Raw genomic sequence first — 23890 nt, 5'->3', positions numbered from 1 at the left:
GGTATGGTTTATTTGCAATCGTGTCATTACGATTTCTTAAGTCATGTTGACGGCAGTGAAGGGACTTGAGCTAGAGTTCGTCACGGCCACGCTAGCTGGAGATTCGTCTGTAAAAACTTGCATTTGTGGTCACAGAGGTGCCTGTGCTAACTTTCCTATGGTGTAGAAATATACCTAGTTGGATGAATCTTATGTGGCTAGCTGGTCTAGTGGCTAGCGCGACGGGCTGGAGTTTTGAGACTCTATGACCGCGGGTTCAATCCCGGCCGGGGGTATGGTTTATTTGCAATCGTGTCATTACGATTTCTTAAGTCATCTATCGTCTCGTTGAACACAAACTATTCTCATTGCTACGACTTTCTCATGTGGTACTTGTGATTTTGGTTAAGAGATGGTGTGTGTGTCTCTCAGGTTATTTGCTCTTTGTAGTTGAATGAATATATATATATATATATATATATATATATATATATATATATATATATATATATATATATATTATATATATATATTTTGAAGGCCTCGGTCAGGTAGCAGAAAGTTTCACTGGGGGATTCGTCCTACGATGAAAACCCTCGCCAGGGAAAAATTCTCCAATTTCTCCTGACGAATAAGATGTAGTTCCAGGCGCCTGCAGTAACTGATGATCGTGCTGTGTTTTGGCATCTAACTACATTGATATTTTCTCATAAGGAGTTTGTGAACTTCCTCGGCGTTAAGTCTTGATAAGAAGCTTGTCTTAGGCTGAGTGAAGCGCAGAGGTTCAGCTCTTCTCGTGAAGTTAGTAAATTTATTTATGCACAGGTACATGTAAGTACAATTATCGTGCATAGTGTAAATTACGTAAACAGGAAAACTCCCCCAAAAAGTCAGACAGTGTGACTTATATCCATTGAGGTCCTTGTTAAAACTCCAGGCCAGTGGGTAAGCTACTTTGGCAACTGGATCTTGGTACTCGACCAGCTAAATAAGCTGCTCCTTGGTGGCTTCAGTAGCAAGAAGCCTTAAGTAACACTTAAGACGAAGCCAACACCTCGGAAATGTCTAGTTAACATAAACTTACCTCATTCTTCCCTTCTTCACAACACAGTAAAAAACTACAGAATTAATTGGTGGTGGGGAGTCATGACGCCCCACACCTCCACCCCCTCCATAATTCCCCTACCAAGCCATGTATCCATCCAGCCCCAACCACCCAGCTTTCCCCAGTCCCTCATCCACCTATCTTCTTCCTCGAGTTAACAGAGTCGGTGTCATATCCATCTTCTTCCTATTAGCCCCATTTTCATGTATTTTGCGGAACTGATTGTCTTTAACACGTTCGCCATTTTTCACTGCCAGATAGAGGAAGGAGAAATTGTAAGAGAAGAGGAAAGGAGAAAGAGGATAAGAGGAAGAATGCTGGTTGAATAGGAGGCGGGAATGAGAGAAAGAGAAGGTGGCAGATAAGGAGAAGAGAAGGAGGAAACGGAATCAGGAGACACGGTAAAGTAGGCATGGAGGAGGAAGGCAAGTAAAATGAGAGGGAAGAGGATGAAGGGAACAAGGAGATAAGAAAGACAAGTCGAAGAAAGAGGAAGGACAGAGGGAGGAATAACCAAATGAGTGAGAGTGATGTTATTCATGTAGAAAAACGACAGAGAACAACAGTAATAACAGCAACAGACAATAACAAAACAACAACAACACCACAACAACAACAACAGTCAACAAGGAGGCTGACTGACTGCGACTGGTTAGTTAGCCTGTTAGATCCGAAGCTAATCGAATGCACGAAGCTCGTTAAGGCTACTTTAATCCCTGAAAAAAATAGGGATTAGATAAAACTCTCAGTGTATATATTACAGATATACACTACCTAGTGTATATACGCCGAGAGAGAGAGAGGGTTATACCTCCCAGAGTATATACACTGCCACTGTGTAGGTGGGGGGCAGTGAAAGTGTAAAAAACTACAGCAGCTAAGAGATAGGGGGAAATATATTAGTAAGGCAATACTTGTTGAGGTACACCTGAGGGAACCCTCTCCCTCACTCCTACTCTCCCTCCCTCACCCCTTCCTTCCCTCACTCCTACTCTCCCTCCCTCACCCCTTCCTTCCCTCACTCCTACTCTCCCTCCCTCACCCCTTCCTTCCCTCACTCCTACTCTCCCTCCCTCACCCCTTCCTTCCCTCACTCCTACTCTCCCTCCCTCACCCATTCCTTCCCTCACTCCTACTCTCCCTCCCTCACCCCTTCCTTCCCTCACTCCTACTCTCCCTCCCTCGCCCCTTCCTTCCCTCACTCCTACTCTCCCTCCCTCGCCCCTTCCTTCCCTCACTCCTACTCTCCCTCCCTCGCCCCTTCCTTCCCTCACTCCTACTCTCCCTCCCTCGCCCCTTCCTTCCCTCACTCCTACTCTCCCTCCCTCACCATTTCCTTCCCTCACTCCTACTCTCCCTCCCTCACCCGTTCCTTCCCTCACTCCTACTGTCCCTCCCTCACCCTTTCCTTCCCTCACTCCTGCTCTCCCTCCCTCACCCCTTCCTTCCCTCACTCCTATTCTCCCTCCCTCACCCCTTCCTTCACTCACTCCTACTCTCCCTCCCTCACCCCTTCCTTCCCTCACTCCTACTCTCCCTCCCTCACCCGTTCCTTCCCTCACTCCTACTGTCCCTCCCTCACCCTTTCCTTCCCTCACTCCTACTCTCCCTCCCTCACCCTTTCCTTCCCTCACTCCTACTCTCCCTCCCTCACCCCTTCCTTCCCCCACTCCTACTCTCCCTCCCTCACCCTTTCCTTCCCTCACTCCTGCTCTCCCTCCCTCATCCCTTCCGTCCCTCACTCCTACTCTCCCTCCCTCACCCCTTCCTTCCCTCACTCCTATTCTCCCTCCCTCACCCCCTCAAGGAAGGTTCCTTGATGTTGGTGAGGGGCTCTTGATTTAGGGAATTGGATCTGTGCTCCAGTTCCCCGAATTAAGCCTGGATGCCTTCCACATCCTCCCCCCCCCAGGCGCTGTATAATCCTCCGGGTTTAGCGCTTCCCCCTTGATTATAATAATAATAATAATCCCTCCCTCACCCCTTCCTTCCCTCACTCCTACTCTCCCTCCCTCACCCTTTCCTTCCCTCACTCCTACTCTCCCTCCCTCACCCCTTCCTTCCCTCACTCCTACTCTCCCTCCCTCTCCCCTTCCATCCCTCACTCCTACTCTCCCTCTCTCACCCCTTCCTTCCCTCACTCCTACTCTCCCTCCCTCTCCCCTTCCATCCCTCACTCCTACTCTCCCTCCCTCACCCCTTCCTTCCCTCACTCCTACTCTCCCTCCCTCACCCCTTCCTTCCCTCACTCCTATTCTCCCTCCCTCACCCCTTCCTTCCCTCACTCCTACTCTCCCTCCCTCACCCCTTCCTTCCCTCACTCCTACTCTCCCTCCCTCACCCGTTCCTTCCCTCACTCCTACTGTCCCTCCCTCACCCTTTCCTTCTCTCACTCCTACTCTCCCTCCCTCACCCCTTCCTTCCCCCACTCCTACTCTCCCTCCCTCACCCTTTCCTTCCCTCACTCCTGCTCTCCCTCCCTCATCCCTTCTGTCCCTCACTCCTACTCTCCCTCCCTCACCCCTTCCTTCCGTCACTCCTATTCTCCCTCCCTCACCCCTTCCTTCCCTCACTCCTACTCTCCCTCCCTCACCCCTTCCTTCCCTCACTCCTACTCTCCCTCCCTCACCCCTTCCTTCCCTCACTCCTACTCTCCCTCCCTCACCCCTTCGATCCCTCATTCCTACTCTCCCTCCCTCACCCCTTCCTTCCCTCACTCCTACTCTCCCTCCCTCACCCCTTCCATCCCTCACTCCTTCTCTCCCTCCCTCTCCCCTTCCTTCCCTCAGTCCTACTCTCCCTCCCTCACCCCTTCCTTCCCTCACTTCTACTCTCCCTCCCTCACCCCTTCCTTCCCTCACTCCTACTCTCCCTCCCTCTCCCCTTCCATCCCTCACTCCTACTCTCCCTCTCTCACCCCTTCCTTCCCTCACTCCTACTCTCCCTCCCTCTCCCCTTCCATCCCTCACTCCTACTCTCCCTCCCTCACCCCTTCCTTCCCTCACTCCTACTCTCCCTCCCTCACCCCTTCCATCCCTCACTCCTACTCTCCCTCCCTCACCCCTTCCTTCCCTCACTCCTATTCTCCCTCCCTCTCCCCTTCCATCCCTCACTCCTACTCTCCCTCCCTCACCCCTTCCTTCCCTCACTCCTACTCTCCCTCCCTCACCCCTTCCATCCCTCACTCCTACTCTCCCTCCCTCACCCCTTCCTTCCCTCACTCCTATTCTCCCTCCCTCTCCCCTTCCATCCCTCACTCCTACTCTCCCTCCCTCGCCCCTTCCTTCCCTCACTCCTACTCTCCCTCCCTCACCCCTTCCTTCTCTCACTCCTACTCTCCCTCCCTCACCCCTTCCTTCCCTCACTCCTACTCTCCCTCCCTCACCCCTTCCTTCTCTCACTCCTGCTCTCCCTCCATCACCCCTTCCTTCCCTCACTCCTGCTCTCCCTCCCTCACCCCTTCCTTCCCTCATTCCCTCACCCCTTCCTTCCCTCACTCAATCACCCCTTCCTTCCCTCACTCCTACTCTCCCTCCCTCTCCCCTTCTATCCCTCACTCCTACTCTCCCTCCCTCACCCCTTCCTTCCCTCACTCCTACTCTCCCTCCCTCTCCGTTCCATCCCTCACTCCTACTCTCCCTCCCTCACCCCTTCCTTCCCTCACTCCTACTCTCCCTCCCTCACCCCTTCCTTCCCTCACTCCTGCTCTCCCTCCCTCACCCCTTCCTTCCCTCACTCCTACTCTCCCTCCCTCACCCCTTCCTTCCCTCACTCCTGCTCTCCCTCCCTCACCCCTTCCTTCCCTCACTCCTGCTCTCCCTCCCTCACCCCTTCCTTCCCTCACTCCTACTCTCCCTCCCTCACCCCTTCCATCCCTCACTCCTACTCTCCCTCCCTCACCCCTTCTATCCCTCACTCCTACTCTCCCTCCCTCACCCCTTCCTTCCCTCACTCCTACTCTCCCTCCCTCACCCCTTCCTTCCCTCACTCCTACTCTCCCTCCCTCACCCCTTCCTTCCCTCACTCCCTCACCCCTTCCTTCCCTCCCTCCCTCACTCAATTCCTCCCTCGGACTCTCCATCTCCCTCAAGGCAGAAATCAATGCACTGTTGACGTCTGCCTGACGAAAGTACTAATGTCGAGCTTTTTATTTCTACCCTGACTGTTTCCTTCATCTATCTCTCTCTCTCTCTCTCGCACTCTCTCGCACTCTCTCGCTCTCTCTCGCACTCTCTCGCTCTCTCTCGCACTCTCTCGCACTCTCTCGCACTCTCTCGCACTCTCTCGCTCTCTCTCGCACTCTCTCGCACTCTCTCGCACTCTCTCGCACTCTTTCGCACTCTTTCGCACTCTCTCGCTCTCTCTCGCACTCTCGCACTCTCTCGCACTCTCTCGCACTCTCTCGCACTCTCTCGCACTCTCTCGCACTCTCTCGCACTCTTTCGCACTCTCTCGCTCTCTCTCGCACTCTCTCGCACTCTTTCGCCCTCTTTCGCACTCTCTCGCTCTCTCTCGCACTCTCTCGCTCTCTCTCGCACTCTTTCGTACTCTTTCGCACTCTTTCGCACTCTTTCGCATTCTTTCGCACTCTCGCACTCTCTCGCACTCGCACTCTCTCGCACTCTCTCGCTCTCTCTCGCACTCTCTCGCACTCTCTCGCACTCTTTCGCACTCTATCGCACTCTGTCGCACTCTCTCTCTCTCTCTCGCACTCTCTCGCACTCTCGCACTCTCTCGCCCGCTCTCGCTCTCTCTCGCACTCTCTCGCACTCTCTCGCACTCTTTCGCACTCTTTCGCACTCTTTCGCACTCTCTCGCTCTCTCTCGCACTCTCGCACTCTCGCACTCTCTCGCACTCTCTCGCTCTCTCTCGCTCTCTCTCGCACTCTCTCGCACTCTCGCACTCTCTCGCACTCTCTCGCACTCTCTCGCACTCTCTCGCACTCTCTCGCACTCTCTCGCACTCTCTCGCACTCTCTCGCACTCTCGCACTCTCGCACTCTCTCTCTCTCTCTCGCACTCTCGCACTCTCTCGCACTCTCTCGCACTCTCTCGCTCTCTCTCGCACTCTCTCGCACTCTCTCGCTCTCTCTCGCACTCTCTCGCTCTCTCTCGCACTCTCGCACTCTCTCGCACTCTCTCGCTCTCTCTCGCACTCTCGCACTCTCGCACTCTCTCGCTCTCTCTCTCTTTTACACAGTACTACTTGATTTTAGCTCTCCATTTTAATTCTACATTTCTATAGTTCTCTAGGTTTTTATTTAAAAAATTTAATTAGTTTTTTTTTAGCTCTACTTTCTAGTAATATCTTTACCTATAGATTTTTAATAAGTCTTAGTCCTATATTGTTTTTTTCATTTCAAGATTTTTGTTTCTAGAATTTATCTAACCAGTTGTGATAATAACTTTGTTAGCCGCAGGTATCACATGATAAAATATCCGGTACATATTTTTTTATCGATCGACGAAACAAAAGTGAAAAATGTCAGGTATAAAATATTATATGACGGTAAGAAAAGCAAACGAAAAGTTCACCCGAATTTTAAACAAGGTGGGAGGGGGGGGGGGGAGCACTCGCAATGAACTTGGAGAAGATTGAAAGTTGCTGGGCTCAGTTGAAAGTTGAATAGCAAGGAAAGGAGCCGCCCTGCCAGATGCCTCATCGTATGTTTGGTGCGAGAGAATCAGACGCGTGATCATTCAGATTGTTTTGTTTGCTGGGTTCATTCTCTCTCTCTCTCTCTCTCGCTCTCTCTCTCTCTCTCTCTCTCTCTCTCTCTCTCTCTCTCTCTCTCTCTCTCTCGCTCTCTCTCTCTCTTTTATACAGGGTTTTACAAGCTCAGGTTTAAGTTTCTAACTTTATTTACAAATCTAAGAGCTGTTACCTCTCTCTCACTTTCTCACACTCTTACTTTCTCACGCTCTCACTCACACTCTCACTCACACTCTCACTCACACTCACTCTCAGTCCCTCTCACTCACTTTCGTACACGCACATATCTCATTATACACAGCATCCACTGTGATAATTCCTTCATTCTTGCCAGATGACTGATTACATCTGGCTGGTGGTGCCGGATGCAGGACGCCATTTGTGGACAGTGATCCCAGTAACAGGAGGGTAAATGGGATCCACTCTGCCATGCATGTGGTGAGGATCGCGGATCGTGAAGATCCGTGAATGTGATGGAGAATGTTCTTCCTCTGTGGGAGACGTCCTGCGTGTTGAAAAAAAAATCCTTGTGGGTTTGAAGACAATCTCCTGAGCAAGCCTTTGGGTATGGAGTTCCATTACGTTTCTGTCGTGAACGAATGAAACTGTCGAGCGAAATGTCGTCTAAATAGTTTTTACCTCTGCTTCATCTCTCTCGATATCTATTTATCTGATTTTTCCTCCGTTACTAGAACAAGCTTAAGGGGCAACGTTTCGCTAACAATACAACCTGACGAAGATTGATAAAGCTCTACCCTAAGCTATAGGTTGTATCTATAAAACCTTGCTTCTGATTTCCCGTACCTGATAAGTTAAAGTCTAACTTATCAGGTGTCTAACTGTCATGAGTCTGTTAGACACTTGCACAACTCTTCTGCATCTTCATAGTTAAGAAATCAGTGCAGGCGAAACGCCTCAAGTCAAACACGGAAGAGAGTAGAATTGGAGAGAGAAATATCGAGGTGGTCAGTCCCTCAGCCTTGATAAAAGGGGTCAGTCCCTTAACCTTGACTCATCACCTTATCGGTATTGTATACCATTTATATGATACGGTATTCCCATACCTGTTGGCATTTCGCTTATATATCCACGTGTATCCGCGTTTTGATTTGTGTAGACGTATATAAAGGAATATCGCAGTTTACACTGACACCAGACACGGTAGATTTTTTTGTCCTTGGCTCCATATGGAGAGCTGAGCTTAGTTTTGAGCTGTCAAATACCGGATCTTTCTTTTTTCCTCTCAATGGTGGTTAACAAATGTATGAATGCGCTTGATCTGATAGACAAATTATCTTATATTTTGGTCTAGGTTGTTAGTGCTCTGGTTAACTAACTGCATGTTAATTTTTTTTTTTTTTTGGTTTTCATTTGTCTACCTGTAATTGCTGTCTAATGTATCTTTTTCTGATAGCTCTTTGTATTCTTCTCTTTCTCTCGTTCACTCTTATTCATACTACGATATGTTGCAATACGATCACAGTAAATAGGTGATATATCACTATATGAAAGACAACCTCTGTGGAAAAAAAAAATAGTGAGCTTCCAAGCATGATTTCTCACGTTATCAAAGACCTTGATAATGTGAGAAATCACGAAAGCGCTTCGAATTTCAATAGTTCTTCACAGTAGTTTTTTTTTTTTTTTTTTTTTTTTTTTTGCATATACTACCGTATGTATATGTGAGATTCGGTCTTTCCTGCCGGATGCATAATGGTGTTTAAGTCAGGCGAGCCAGATGCACGACAGTGGTTTGCTCTGTCCAGCCAGATATATGATAATATTTGGTCCTGGCTGGTCAGATCTACAACCGTGCCCTGGAGGTCGTGCTGTGACGTGAATGTGTTTACGATACCCATGCTGGTTTTAATCCTGAAGTTATTTTCTAAACTTCTTCTCTAACAACTGAGAGAATAGTTCTAAGACTTATTCTGTCTATTTTTCCGATTTGATATTTTTTTTTTTTTTTGAAGCTACGAGACAGAATAATATTGGTACCTGCAGCACATAAGATTAGAATCTCATTCGGTAACACTATCTAAATAGAACTCATAAATGTTTTAAATATATTATCAACAGAAACGATAAACCTATACACCTAGAGAGAGATTCGGGGGTCAACGCCCCCGCGACCAGGCGTTTATATATCTACTTGAGACTCTCTGACCGCGGGTTCAATCCCGCCTGTGGTTTTTTTTTTCTCTACTGTTGTCTTCTCGGGAAAATTTAACTAACAACGGTGCGCTTTGACTCAGCGTGACCTGGAGAACACAACTAACAGACTCACCATAACTCTGGCAGCTCTGTGGGGAGTGTTAGGTAAAGAAGGTAGTTGTACCGTGGCGGACGTGTGTATGTGAGTGTGTGTGAGTGTATATATTCCTTTTAATTGGCCAGTGGTTGCATCTAGGCATTCCAATCACAGTGGGCCCTCTGGCGGAAACTGTGTTCATATTGGATAGTTGGTTAATTGGGCTTAAAGCCCATCGACTACTCAAAGGGTCATTAAGCGTGCATATAACCTGTTTCCCACCAGTAAGAAATGCTTTAATCCCCTACACGGGGATTAGTTTAAGCTCTAAAAGCTTGTACAATGAAAAACATGCATATCTCGGTATAAATTCCTGTGATTTCATATTGTTTACACTCAGTGTTTACTCTAGGAAAGTGAAAGCTCTTGCTCTTCTCAAAATTTCGTTATTTAGTGTTGGCAGTAAGTTATCCGGAGCTTCCGTGAAGCTGCTCAGATAAAGTAATGTAATTTAGTGTTATTACCAAGTGACAAACACTACCATGCCTCGTGATGATACTTAAACTGAGAATAAATTAAGAGCGCCCAGGTTGGCCGCACTGGACAAGACACAGTGGAAGGACCATCAGATCACTAAGTATTCTCAGCCTTGTTAAAACTAATTATTAAATATTATATATATATATATATATATATATATATATATAATGACGCTCTAACCCACAGGACAACGCAATCCTGTGGGTTAGAGCGTCATGTGTTTTCGCTCACTATGAAGTGGGCCAGAGCAGCATGAGTTCGAGTCCTTGGCTAGTCGCAGTGTTGTTGCTGATCAATATCACTAGACTTGGATCAAAGTCTAGTGCAAGCTGGACTCCAAGGTATTGGTCAAGTGTGGTGAGTTTGGTATAGCACTGCGTACCTTGTTCCAAGGTTCGTAGGTTCGAGTCTCCTTCAGCCAGAGATCAGTGTTTGTGTATTTTTCGCCTGCGCTTGCGAATTCTTTGCATATATATATATATATATATATATATATATATATATATATATATATATATATATATATATATATGGTGTATATATACACAGAGATGTATACACTGTGGTAAAGATCTGCTTAGTCTACGCGTAATTTCTATTAAGAAAAACTCCAAAGACGCTTGAATCGCCTCGGTGGGTCGAGCACACTACCTCAGCAAGTTTCCAAGTCACTGCATTCTTTGCATTGGGTCAGTCGCAATCAAGAGGCCGTGTTCCCGTGTACACAGAGTCAGGCTATTTCATGGTGGTTAAGCTAATAATCGCATTGGCGACGTTAGAGGAATCATGCCGAGGGGGCAGCTATCTTACTCATTAGGCTATATTAACGCGATAAGGGGGCTGGGTTATCGCAGTGATCTCATTCTTATCATAATCGAAGGGGCTGCTCCAAAGGCTGTGTTCTGGGGACTAATTTTTCATGGCTGGTGATTTGAGACCATTGTATTTGATTTTTTTTTTAAGGTATTCAAATCATTTAGTCTTTACATTTAAACAGTCACATATCCAAAGTTTTTCGCACTTTTTGAAGCCAAATTATTTACTAAATTCACTGAAAAATATCAGAGAAACCTTAACAAAATATGTCATGAGTTACCATCTCACTACAATTATATATATAATATATATATATATATATATATATATATATATATATATATATATATATATATATATATATATATATATGAACATTGTCTCTACGTCCACAGCAGGACTGGAACCTGCTAACTCTGTATCAGAGTTCACAGTACTTTACCACGAAACTAGACCCGCGATAAGTATGGGCGCTTAGCCGAAGCTAAGCGATGTTTCCCCATACCCCCGGGCACCAAGCTCGTTTTGAAAGTTATTTCATCGAATCCTGCCACATGCAGTGGACATCGAAAGAGATTTGAAATGCTTAACAATTCGCAAAGAGACGAAATTATTTACAAACATTGTCTGTACGTGTAAATAATTTCGTCTGTTTGCGAATTGTTAAGTATATATATATATATATATATATATATATATATATATATATATATATATATATATATATATATATATATATATATATATATATATATATGCATGCATTTCACTATCAACACAGTTCATTATAATTTCGTAACGTAATCATAATAAAACAGGAAAACTAATACATTGCTTACATCCTTTAGGTTATAACACAACGCTATACATCATTAGTAAGACCTCATTAGGATTAAGCAGCTCAGTTCTGGTCTCTCCATTTCGGAATGAATGCAAATGTACTGGGGAATTTACAGAGAAGGATGGCAAAATTAATTACACCGTAACCAAAAATAATCTTTACAACACATCGTGTGTAATTGCGAGCAGTGGAGGACAAGATGCATTCATACGAATGTAATATCATTAACACAGTCATATATCTGTTGCGAAGTAAGATAACTAAACTTAGGATCACTGATAACCTGATACACCAGAGTGTGAAGTGCTTGATCGTCAGATGTGAGTTCACAACAGATATTTCTGTGTGTTGATGTGATTGCAAGGAGGAAGACCATATCAAATCTGGATAGATTTGCGCGTTCTCTCTATACAAGCTGGACGTCTCACAACTCACAACAAAAGGTTGCAAATGTTTTTTCGAAGACCGTAAATAAAGGCTTTTTTTAAATCGTGCTATTCTTTCTTTATAAACATTTATTAATGTTACCACTATTCCTAGTACTACTTACCGGCACTACTACTGCTGCTACTACTACTACTACTACTACTCTTGCTGCTACTCTGTCTAGCCTGTATGCTCTCATACTCTTCATGTTTTCGAAGTGGTCACTGTCCTAGGACCGAAACGTTTCCAGTAAAGATATCCTAAGTGTTTTCTTACACCTGTTGCTCCTGTTCACCTAGCAGTAACCAGGTACCTGAGTGCCAATAAACAGATGTGGGTGGTAGGTATATTTAAGGATAGGTCGTATACCTTAGAGCTAGACTTTGTAATTAGCCGAGACAGTATAACAGCTCTTAGCCTATAAAAAAGCTAAAGTAAGGCTGAAGTTGTTATCCTACGATAACAACTTTTGGCAGGCTATAAATAAGCAGAGGCAGGATAACAGTTCTAAAACTTGTAAACTGAACTCAGCAAAAACAAAGCAAAAGTGCTCATCTGAATGAATCCGGGTGAAGGAGGACCTTGATAAGGAGGAGGAACCAGGGCAAGACTCTCCGACATTACCTACTCAAATATCACACACACTTGAGTTTCATGATATTAAATATTATTTTGCTAGTTACACTTGAGTTGGATTCACTTGTATCATAAAAAGATGAACCAGCAACGTTGCTTACGTTGGAGTTAGCTATTTATTGATAGGTATGGGTTTTATAATAATGAATGTAAAATATATTTCCTGTGATATGCTTGTGATTGGTTTGAGGGGGTCTAACAGAGGTGGACTCAGTGATCTGAGTGTAACTGTAGTGGAGCAGTACTGGCCACTGGCTCCCCTGTGCTGGACTCAGTGATCTGAGTGTAACTGTAGTGGAGCAGTACTGGCCACTGGCTCCCCTGTGCTGGACTCAGTGATCTGAGTGTAACTGTAGTGGAGCAGTACTGGCCACTGGCTCCCCTGTGCTGGACTAAGTGATCTGAGTGTAACTGCAGTGGAGCAGTACTGGCCACTGGCTCCCCTGTGCTGGACTAAGTGATCTGAGTGTAACTGCAGTGGAGCAGTACTGGCCACTGGCTCCCCTGTGCTGGACTAAGTGATCTGAGTGTAACTGCAGTGGAGCAGTACTGGCCACTGGCTCCCCTGTGCTGGACTCAGTGATCTGAGTGTAACTGCAGTGGAGCAGTACTAGCCACTGGCTCCCCAGTGCTGGACTAAGTGATCTGAGTGTAACTGCAGTGAAGCAGTACTGGCCACTGGCTCCCCTGTGCTGGACTAAGTGATCTGAGTGTAACTGTAGTGGAGCAGTACTGGCCACTGGCTCCCCAGTGCTGGACTAAGTGATCTGAGTGTAACTGCAGTGGAGCAGTACTAGCCACTGGCTCCCCAGTGCTGGACTAAGTGATCTGAGTGTAACTGCAGTGGAGCAGTACTGGCCACTGGCTCCCCAGTGCTGGACTAAGTGATCTGAGTGATTTACGAATCTGAAGACGAGACTACGCGTGCAGGGAAGACTTGAAGGAGTTGAACTGATCACTGTAAATAAGCCCAAAAATCCCCGTGTAGTCAAAGGGACATGGATAGCCCTCTGTCTGTCGCCTTGCCAATGACTTTTTAATCAGCTCCTGATTCTGCTATTTCGAAAAACGACAAGTGTTTTTACTTTCCAACAACAATAACATAAGCCCATGCGAAATTCAACCAATGAATACTTATGTCACTCCTGAGTCTACTGCTCCGCCTCCGAGGGGCTCTTGATTCAAGGAAATTCATCCTCCTATTCCCTGGACCGAACCTGATTTCCTACCATTCCTCATGCACTGTATATCTGAATAGAAGAACAATAATCCTGTCCCGCACTCCAAATGCCAGACCGTAAATGAGGGTCTGATTTAACCTCCTGCAATCTCCTTCCACCTTAAAAAGATTATAAGTCAGATCTAAAAACATTACATTATATATATATATATGTGTGTGTGTGTGTGTGTGTGTGTGTGTGTGTGTGTGTGTGTGTGTGTGTGTGTGTGTGTGTGTGTGTGTGTGTGTACTCACCTAATTGTACTCACCTAATTGTGGTTGCAGGGGTCGAGACTCAGCTCCTGGCCCCGCCTCTTCACTGATCGCTACTGGATCCTCTCTCTCTCTGCTTCCTGAGCTTTGTCATACCTCTTCTTAAAACTATGTATGGTTCCTGCCTCCACTACTTCACTTGCTAGGCTATTCCACTTGCTGACAACTCTATGACTGAAGAAATACTTCCTAACGTCCCTGTGACTCGTCTGAGTCTTCAGCTTCCAGTTGTGACCCCTTGTCCCTGTGTCCCCTCTCTGGAACATCCTATCTCTGTCCACCTTGTCTATTCCCGCAGTATCTTGTATGTCGTTATCATGTCTCCCCTGACCCTTCTGTCCTCCAGTGTCGTCAGTCCGATTTCCCTTAACCTTTCCTCGTACGACATTCCCTTGAGCTCTGGGACTAGCCTTGTTGCAAACCTTTGTACTTTCTCTAACTTCTTGACGTGCTTGTGTGTATGTGTGTGTGTTCGCGTGCGCGTTATAAAAAAGGCCTTTCTCACACATGGACCTGATTTTCACTCGTTTCAGTTTCCTCATTATCAAGAATGAGAAACAATGGATGACAGGAGTATTCTCAGGAAAAGTTGGATTAGGAGAGAATGAAGTTAGTTGGGCATGAGAGTCGCCAGAGTTTATGAAACAGTATAACCAAGACAAGAGAATGAACTACGGAGAATGGAAATTTTAAGAGTCCAGAAGGTAAGGAGGATAGATAAGGGAGATAGCACAGAGAAACAGAGACAAAAAACACTTATCTTAATGGATCTTGAATGACAAAGTATTAGACTGAGTTGAGATAAACGAATAAATGTGTCTTAGAAATGAAAACTTAACATCAAGGAACGGAAGAAGTAACCAACAATTTCCTTAATTTTTAAACTCGATAATATTCAATAGTATGGAAACACATACGAGCTGTGCTTTGTATAGATTTACTAGCAGCAGTTGGAAACCTTGCTAAGACAACGTTTCACTCATCTCAACATGATCTATATATCTTTGGTGGGTGGAGCAAGTTTGGCCGTGGAATATCACTTTAGCTTAGGTCTTGAAGCTAAGCAGATAAATACCAAACTGTGAGCCTACCATGAAATGTTGAAGATTGAGACACTTATGCAACATATGGGAATCTTTATTCAGGAAACGTTTCGCCACACAGTGGCTTCATCAGTCCAATACAAAGAGGAAGGCGTAAGGAGAGGAGGAGTATGAGGTAATCAGTCCCTCAACCTGGAGTCGATGTGTTCAGTCCATCAATCTTGTAGAATGTACAGCATAGGGCCGTAGACGTGGCTTATATACTGTAGTGAGGTGAGGTGAAGCAGGCGGAGGCGGGGTCATAGTTGTACCATCTACTAGTCGAAGTATCCGACGAAATGTTCTGGAAAGCGTCGCACCTTTGATCTCTGCTAAATGTTTTGTACTCTGCCATGATTGATGGTCTTGTCTTTCTGTCTCACGAACACGTATGATATCAGGAAAATCTTACAAACTTGCACATGCATTCATTACGCTGATCTTCATATTATTTTGAGTTTCAGGTAAGTTTTCAATCCAGTAATATTTTCTTTTTAGGTATGCCTTATTTGTATTTTCTTTTTAAGTATGCCTTATTTATACATCTTTAAAACTTTGGCATACAGTACCGACAAAATGAGGAGAACGACACGTTCAGTCCAGGACATTTAATAGAGGAAACCTTTCGCTACGAGTGGCGAAACGTTTCCTCTAATAAATGTCCTGGACTGTACATAAGTTTCTTGTTCCACAACACCTGGGTATATATTTGTCTTCTGTCCTGTCTTCGTATATCGTCTCTTTACTGAACTGAAAAAACCCACTGGTTGGCATAATACACAAATAATCCGGTTATTTATGTATTGTTCCAGTTACGGTATTGTACCTTTTTAGTTCTTCAATGGCTGGCGAAGCGTCTTTAGATAGAGATGCCCAGGTGTTGCATACGGGTATAATTCCTTATCTTATTTCTCTAACGATGGCAGTAGCGTTGTCATGGATCAAAGTGTCTCAGAAGAATGAAAGTCGCTTCTTTTTTATTCTTTTGGACGGTTTTTAATTATCTGGTTCCAGTGACCTCTTGTTGTAATTAAGTGGCAGATGGTATTTGTGATATGAGGTGAGTAAAAACGAACGACAAGGAGAAGTTGAATAATGTGGAGGAGACGAGAGGTTCATCATGGAGGAGGTGGAGAGGTTCAACATGAAGGTGAAAAGACTCAACATGGAGAAGGTAGAGAGGTTCACATGGAGGAGGTGGAGAGGTTCACATGGAGGAGGTGGAGAGGTTCAACATGGAGGTGAAGAGACTCAACATGGAGAAGGTAGAGAGGTTCACATGGAGGAGGTGGAGAGGTTCACATGGAGGAGGTGGAGAGGTTCAACATGGAGGAGGTGGAGAGGTTCAACATGGAGGAGGTGGAGAGGTCCACATGGAGGAGGTGGAGAGGTTCGACATGTAGGAGGTGGAGAGGTTCAACATGGAGGAGGTGGAAAGGTTCAACATGGAGGAGGTTTAGAAGTTCAACATGGAGGGGGAGAGGTTCACATGGAGGTGAAGAGGCTCAACATGGAGAAGGTAGAGAGGTTCACATGGAGGAGGGGGAGAGGTTCAACATGGAAGAGGTGGAGAGGTTCAACATGGAGGAGGTGGAGAGGTCCACATGGAGGAGGTGGAGAGGTTCGACATGTAGGAGGTGGAGAGGTTCAACATGGAGGAGGTGGAAAGGTTCAACATGGAGGAGGTGGAGAAGTTCAACATGGAGGGGGAGAGGTTCACATGGAGGAGGGGGAGAGGTTCAACATGGAGGAGGTGGAGAGGTTCACATGGAGGAGGGGGAGAGGTTCAACATGGAAGAGGTGGAAAAGTTCAACATGGAAGAGGTGAAGAGGTTCAACATTGAGGAAGAGTTGTTCTACAGGGACGAGGAGAGGTTTTGCATGCAATCATAGCTCACTGCACTACTGATATTATCATTATTATTCTCAACAAACACTTCGTAATGGAAGCTGAAGACAACTTTTCGATCCATCCTGAAGTGTGATAATATCACAACAACGAGAGAGAAAGGGAAGACAACCAGGAGGCAGGTCAGATATGTACAGGTCAGAAGTAAATAACAAATCTAGAAACAGGTGAGGTGAAGAAAAAAATCTCAGAGTAACCTGTTAGGAGGTCAGGAGAGATTCAGACGATCAGTCGTAGAAAGAATATTACGAAAAGGTTGGTCAAGGAGGAGAAAAATAAGGGAGGGAGAAAGCTAAGGTTGTGTTCTGAAGAACATCTGACAGTATTTTGAGAGAGACAGATGTAAACAGAACAGCAGGGTGCTGTACCCTATTCTTAGCAATAACGGCAGAATTACCCACAAAACAAGTCACAGAACAGGTGGAATTTGAACCGATGACGACTCACCATGGGTTCAAACCCCACCCGATCCGTGCCTTGTTTACAATGGCTTTATTAGGTAAAAGGACACAGATGCAACTCATGTGACATTTTACTGTGGCAACGTTTCGATCTCCAGGAGCTTGTAAAGGCTTGCCAAAGCTCCTGGAGAGCGAAACGTTGCCACAATAAAATGTTACATTAATTGCATCTGCGTCCATTTACCTTACCCTATTCTACATAATAGTTTCACAGTGGGATCAAGAGTATGTCTCCCAGTGACATTCTATCACACAGGATTGGTCTCATACACAGTAGTAAAATCTGTCAGCTTGAGCTGGGAGACCAGGAGAGTAATGAGGATATCGTCAAGCATTCCAGAAAGCTTTCATTAGCTACGGGAGCCTCGAAGGTTTTTAGTTCCAACATAGCTGGAGTTACTATCACTTGGGAATTGGCTTCTCTCAGGATATGATGAATGGTTTTGAAAACCGACAAGTTGAAGAACTGAGACACTTATGCAACACATGGGAATCTTTATTGAAGAAACGTTTCGCCACACAGTGGCTTTATCAGTCCAGTTCATCAGTCCAATTCAACTCAATTCTTCAACTTGTCGGTTTTCAAAACCATTCATCACATCTGTCAGACACTGCAACATCATGGGATCTTGGTAAAAAGACTTCAACGCTTGTCCAACCTTTGGACAACGACCTACTTACACTAGTGGCAGGTCCCACTGTGACCCCGCCTCCTGTAATAAAGTTGGTAGAATTACCGACAATATGTAAAGTAAAAGGACACAAGTGCAACTAATGTTACATTTTATTGTGGCAACGTTTCGCTCTCCAGGAGTTTTATCAAGCAGTAACGGCTTGATAAAGCTCTTGGAGAGCGAAACGTTGCCACAATAAAATGTCACATTAGTTGCATTTGTGTCCTTTTACTTTACATCCCGCCTCCTCCTGCTTCGACTCATCTGTCTGCAGTATACAAGCCACCTCTCTGGCCCTATACTGTACTTCCTACAAGAGTGATGGACTGAACACATCCATTCCAGGTAGAGGGACCCATTACCTCAAACTACTCCTCTCCTTACCCATTTCTACTTTATATTGGACTGATGAAGCCACTGCGTGGCGAAACGTTTCTTCAGTAAAGATTCCCATGTGTTGCATGAGTGTCTCAATTCATTATCTCTCAGGATAGCCTATCCTGTGCCCCGGTACCACAAGGCGGCGACGTCATGAAAAAAAACGGTGTGTTCAGTCTCTGGCTATGTTAGTGTTTAAAATTTCGCTGTGAGTGGCTTCTTCTGTCAACTTTTTCCACATTTTTATACCATCTCTTAACCATGAAGGCGTTTGTTTAGGCTACAAAAGAGATGGATAGTTTTAGCTTACAGGATGACTATGGTCTCTAACGTGGATACCAACAGATGTAGCCCAGGTGTTGGAGGTGCGATTGCCACCCCTGAAATCCAGGAGTCGAATCCCTGGACTGAAAAAATATATAAAATACTCTCTAAATGACAAAATAGCCTCGTGTTAGCAAGGCCAGCACTTCGTTTCTATTATTGAAATCTATTAAAAACACACAGGACGGTTTATGAGTGTATAGAAAAAGCACAAGAAAATCAAGAAATGACAGAGACACCGAGAAGAATTTGTGACAAGAAATTTCAGCCAGATTTTTGCGACGTGCATTAGTTTAACGAAACGCAAATTTAATATCCATAGCACGGAGGTTATTAAAATATTGTATACCAGAAATACAGAAAAGGAGAAACACAGGTACTCTCAGGCGTTAGGTGGAACTACGAGTGGAACATGTTAGATTAACAGGAGAGTCAGCAGAGTTAGTGAGGACAGTCAAGACAGAAAAAAACCCGTACTTTTTTACTTTTTATTTCATAGGGTATGATTTCTTTCCTATTAGAAATTTACGGTGCCCCGTGGCCTGGTGGCTAAAGTTCTTGCTTCACACGGCGATGTCCGGGTTCAATTCCCGCTGAGGGTAGAAACATTGGGCGTGTTTCTTTACACCGGTTATCTGTGTTAACCCACCAGTAAAATGGGTACCTGGGTGTTAGTCGACTAGTGTGGGTCGCATCCTGGGACAAAACTGACCTAATTTACCCGAAATGCTTAGCATAACAAGCTGCTTTCTATATAGCAGTATGTCATTGATGTCAGCTATGGTCTGTATACCATAAGAAATTTTTACCTGATAGTCCTTAATGTATAGTCAAGTTTTAAATGATTCTAATCACGATACTGTAATTACTATTATAGTAATTAATTTTATTATAGTAATTATTATTATTTTTTCTATGTTTCTTACCGCTTAAATATCTCGCAGTGGGACCAGCAGAATAAAAGAGAACGGAAACAGATATATTACTAATAAAAGTACTTTATGTTTAATGTGCAAGGAAAACAATTTGGTGCAAATGAAAGAAAATCCTGGAGAGGATGTTTGGCCGGCGTCAGTGTTGCTGTCGGCTGCCGGCTGTGTTGAGTGGCGCCACCTGTCAGCAGAGGCTGAGGCCTACCTGCCAGATAATATCAATCCGTAAGTCAGAATGCAGGTTAAGTAGGAAGGAAGGAAACATGCAACTAAGTAAATAAGTTTAGGCTCTTACAGTTCTCTTTATAATAATAATAATAATAATAATAATAATAATAATAATAATAATAATAATAATAATAATTTCTACAAATACATAATACAACTTATACAGACCATAGTTGACATTAATGAAAAAGCCCTGGTTATGCAACACATTTCGGGCATAATAGGTTAATTTTGTGCCCAGGATGCACTCACACCAGTCGACTAACACCCAGGTACCAAATTACTGCTAGGTGAAAATGGGCAGTAGGTGTCTTAAGGAAACACGCCCAGATGTTTCCACCGGTACCGGGGATCGAGCCACGGACTTCTGTGTGAGAACTGAGTGCGCTACCAACCGAGCTACGTGACACCATGACATCTCTGTAAATTAACCAGTGATAACCCAGTCAGGTCACTGTGACTTGACTGGGTAAGGTCACAGTCTTGTAAGGAGACTGACTTTAGTTTAACTTCAGAATCTAACATATCGCCAGGGGTGTAAATTAACCGAATAAATTGCGTTGGCTGCGTTTACGCACCTAGCGAACCCAATAAGCGCATTCAAGACATTTAAACGAGTAGTGATTCAAGACCCTATACACGACATAGGTCAGACGCATCACAGAATATACAACACCTGCCTGGAATCCACACCTGACTATGCATGTAGAGAAGTTTATGTGAATTCCAAAGGCTTGTGAAGGTTAGGTTAGGTTTATCAGGAAAAGGACAAGTGTTCCCTGAGGCGGATCTCAGTCATATAATGACTCACAACTGGTCATACGATCGAGGGTTTTGCTGGTTTACCGGAGACTTGTCTAAGTAAGTAAGTTTATTCAGGTACACACAAATACAGTTACATAGAATTATCATACATAGCAGCATATGTGTAGAGAACCTGGGATAACCCAAAAAAGTCAGAGTGACTTATTTCCATTGGGGTCTGACTTCAGAGGGTAAACTTAAGTAACTGATCCTAATAACTCTGTAGGCGATGAGGACAAAACGAGACATGATTACAACGTATAAGATACTAAGAGGAACTGATAGGGATAGCAAAAACAGATTGCAGGAATGGTAAAGGCTGCTAACAAGGGAACGTTAGGAAAAAATTAAGGTTAGAAATGAACCACAAAACGGCTATGAACTATTTCTTCAGCCAAAGGATACGTATGAAAAAGAGTAACTAGGATATGGTGGATGCACACTCCACACACAGTTTAAAGGATAGGCACGAAAGTGCCCACGAGGCAAAGAATTAGTGAACACTAAGCTGCTATGAGGCTGGACCAGAAGCTGAGAAATGTCGCGCTAAACCTTACTAATCCTACTGAAGTAATGTGTATCATGTAAGTTCTCACAGGAGCTGCTACGTCACTACCTACTATCACACACACACACAAAATTACAATATATATATATATATATATATATATATATATATATATATATATATATATATATATATATATATATATATATATAATTTTGTGTGTGTGTGTGATAGGTAGTGACGTAGCAGCTCCTGTGAGAACTTACATGATACACATTACTTATGTAGGTAGTAGGTTGGCAATATAAACACAAATGCAGTATAATGTGATCCTTTATTGACTACGTTTCGCCCACACAGTGGGCTTTTTCAAGTCACAAACAGAACTCTTGAGTTCTGTTTGTGACTTGAAAAAGCCCACTGTGTGGGCGAAACGTAGTCAATAAAGGATCACATTATACTGCATTTGTGTTTATATTGCCATTGTGTCGGTATTTTATACCATTTATTTCCATCCAGGTAGTAGGTTGGTAGACAGCAACCACCCAGGGAAGTACTACCGTCCTGCCAGATGACTGTGAAACAAAAACCTGTAACTGTTTTGCATGATGGTAGGATTGCTGGTTTCTTTTTCTGTCTCATAAACACGCTAGATAACAGGGATATCTTGCTACTCCTACTTACACTTTGGTCACACTTCACAGACACGCACATTATTACAAAAAAGTAATTTTTAAAAGATGGCAAGATTTACTCCTTTTGTAATAAAGAGTTCGGGATACATAAATACACACATTAAAATCAATTAATCTTTAATATATATAAATCAACTATCTTTGGTCTAGAGGTATTTGAACTATGATATATGTACATGTTACAATAATAAATTATAATTAGCAATTTACTAAAATAATAAATAATTCGTAACCCTACACAAGGTACAACTTTCTTGACACTACTGTGTCACTATATATATATCTCTCTATGCTAAAATAATAAATTATAAATAACATTTGTATAATAATAAATTACAATCAACTGCTTCTCACGACACGAGGCCAGTCACATGACACTATTCAGTGTACACTACAACCAGGCCATCTTCAGTGTCCCACGACACCCTTTTCATCTCAGTGTTCCACTACGGTCCAGTGCATATCTCAGTGTTCCACTCCATCATACGTCCCTAAGTGTCACACTACGATCCTGGCCCAGTTCAGTGTAACACACATGCATATATATATATACATACATCTAGGTTTTTCTCCTTTTTCTAAATAGCTCTTGTTCTTCTTTATTTCTTCTATTGTCCATGGGGAAGTGGAAAAGAATCTTTCCTCCGTAAGCCATGCGTGTCGTATGAGGCGACTAAAATGCCGGGAGCAATGGGCTAGTAACCCCTTCTCTTGTAGACATTTACTAAAAAAGAGAAGAAGAAAAACTTTATAAAACTGGGATGCTTAAATGTGCGTGGATGTAGTGCGGATGACAAGAAACAGATGATTGCTGATGTTATGAATGAAAAGAAGTTGGATGTCCTGGCCCTAAGCGAAACAAAGCTGAAGAGGGTAGGAGAGTTTCAGTGGGGGGAAATAAATGGGATTAAATCTGGAGTATCTGAGAGAGTTCGAGCAAAGGAAGGGGTAGCAGTAATGTTAAATGATCAGTTATGGAAGGAGAAAAGAGAATATGAATGTGTAAATTCAAGAATTATGTGGATTAAAGTAAAGGTTGGATGCGAGAAGTGGGTCATAATAAGCGTGTATGCACCTGGAGAAGAGAGGAATGCAGAGGAGAGAGAGAGATTTTGGGAGATGTTAAGTGAATGTATAGGAGCCTTTGAACCAAGTGAGAGAGTAATTGTGGTAGGGGACCTGAATGCTAAAGTAGGAGAAACTTTTAGAGAGGGTGTGGTAGGTAAGTTTGGGGTGCCAGGTGTAAATGATAATGGGAGCCCTTTGATTGAACTTTGTATAGAAAGGGGTTTAGTTATAGGTAATACATATTTTAAGAAAAAGAGGATAAATAAGTATACAAGATATGATGTAGGGCGAAATGACAGTAGTTTGTTGGATTATGTATTGGTAGATAAAAGACTGTTGAGTAGACTTCAGGATGTACATGTTTATAGAGGGGCCACAGATATATCAGATCACTTTCTAGTTGTAGCTACACTGAGAGTAAAAGGTAGATGGGATACAAGGAGAATAGAAGCATCAGGGAAGAGAGAGGTGAAGGTTTATAAACTAAAAGAAGAGGCAGTTAGGGTAAGATATAAACAGCTATTGGAGGATAGATGGGCTAATGAGAGCATAGGCAATGGGGTCGAAGAGGTATGGGGTAGGTTTAAAAATGTAGTGTTAGAGTGTTCAGCAGAAGTTTGTGGTTACAGGAAAGTGGGTGCAGGAGGGAAGAGGAGCGATTGGTGGAATGATGATGTAAAGAGAGTAGTAAGGGAGAAAAAGTTAGCATATGAGAAGTTTTTACAAAGTAGAAGTGATGCAAGGAGGGAAGAGTACATGGAGAAAAAGAGAGAGGTTAAGAGAGTGGTGAAGCAATGTAAAAAGAGAGCAAATGAGAGAGTGGGTGAGATGTTATCAACAAATTTTGTTGAAAATAAGAAAAAGTTTTGGAGTGAGATTAACAAGTTAAGAAAGCCTAGAGAACAAATGGATTTGTCAGTTAAAAATAGGAGAGGAGAGTTATTAAATGGAGAGTTAGAGGTATTGGGAAGATGGAGGGAATATTTTGAGGAATTGTTAAATGTTGATGAAGATAGGGAAGCTGTGAT

The sequence above is a fragment of the Cherax quadricarinatus genome, chromosome 63 (assembly GCF_038502225.1).
Source record: "Cherax quadricarinatus isolate ZL_2023a chromosome 63, ASM3850222v1, whole genome shotgun sequence".
Classification (NCBI taxonomy): Eukaryota; Metazoa; Arthropoda; class Malacostraca; order Decapoda; family Parastacidae; genus Cherax; species Cherax quadricarinatus.
The sequence above is the reverse complement of the archived record's forward strand: the minus strand, read 5'-3'. Positions refer to the sequence as shown.